The sequence below is a fragment of the Empidonax traillii genome, unplaced genomic scaffold (genome assembly GCF_003031625.1).
Source record: "Empidonax traillii isolate 1590-97213 ecotype Southwest subspecies unplaced genomic scaffold, ASM303162v1 scaffold1634:size97100, whole genome shotgun sequence".
NCBI lineage: Eukaryota > Metazoa > Chordata > Aves > Passeriformes > Tyrannidae > Empidonax > Empidonax traillii.
Window position 1 is genome coordinate 76,282 of NW_020956827.1, and position 855 is coordinate 77,136.

The following is an 855-nucleotide window of genomic DNA, read 5'->3' on the forward strand; positions in this document are numbered from 1 at the left end:
GGGCTGGCGCTCCGGCGGCGGCTCCGGCGGCGGCGACTCGGGGCTCTCATGCTGGCTGCCGGCGGGGCTCAGAGGCATGCTCCGTGCGGCGCGGCGGGCGGCCGGCACCCGCACCGCCACCGCCAGCGCCGGCCGCGCTCACAGCCCGCCCGGGGGCCCTGCGGGGGCAAGGACACGCGGTCAGCCCGGAGCATCCCCGGCCGGGACCCCCGGGGTACCCCGGGAGGGGACCCCCGGCTGGAGACCCCCGCGGTGCACATGGGCATCCCCACAGAGACCCCACAACCACCACCCCCAGCAGGGATTATCCCCCAGTAGTGGCCATTCCCCGGGAGGAGCCTGAAAGCAGAACCCCACTCTGCACGTGGGCATCCCCACAGGGACCCCCCCGAACCCACCCAGAAGGGATCATCCATCCCCCAGGAGCGACCATGCCCCAGCAGGGGCCTGGGAGTGGACCCCCACTCTGCACATGAGTATCCCCACAGGGACCCCACGAACTCCCCTAGCAGGGATCATTCCCCAGCAGGGAGCATCCCCTGGGGTGGGACCCCCACACTGCACAGAAGCACCACAGCCAGACCCCAGGAAGGTCCATTCCACAGCAGGGGATGCCCAACCTCCACTTGGGGACCTGGTGGGACCCCCACACTCCACCCAGGCCCACAGTGACCTCCTGCAGGACCCTTAACTCCCCCCCACACACACAGAGACTCCCATCTTGGGGCCCTCACCCGGGAACCCCCCAACCAACCATGCAGGAATGTCCCAAAGCCACCCCACAGGGTTCCTCACGGCAGGGGCACTGTGGGACCACCCCCCAACCAGAAGCCTTGTGCTGAGGGTCTTGCAGAG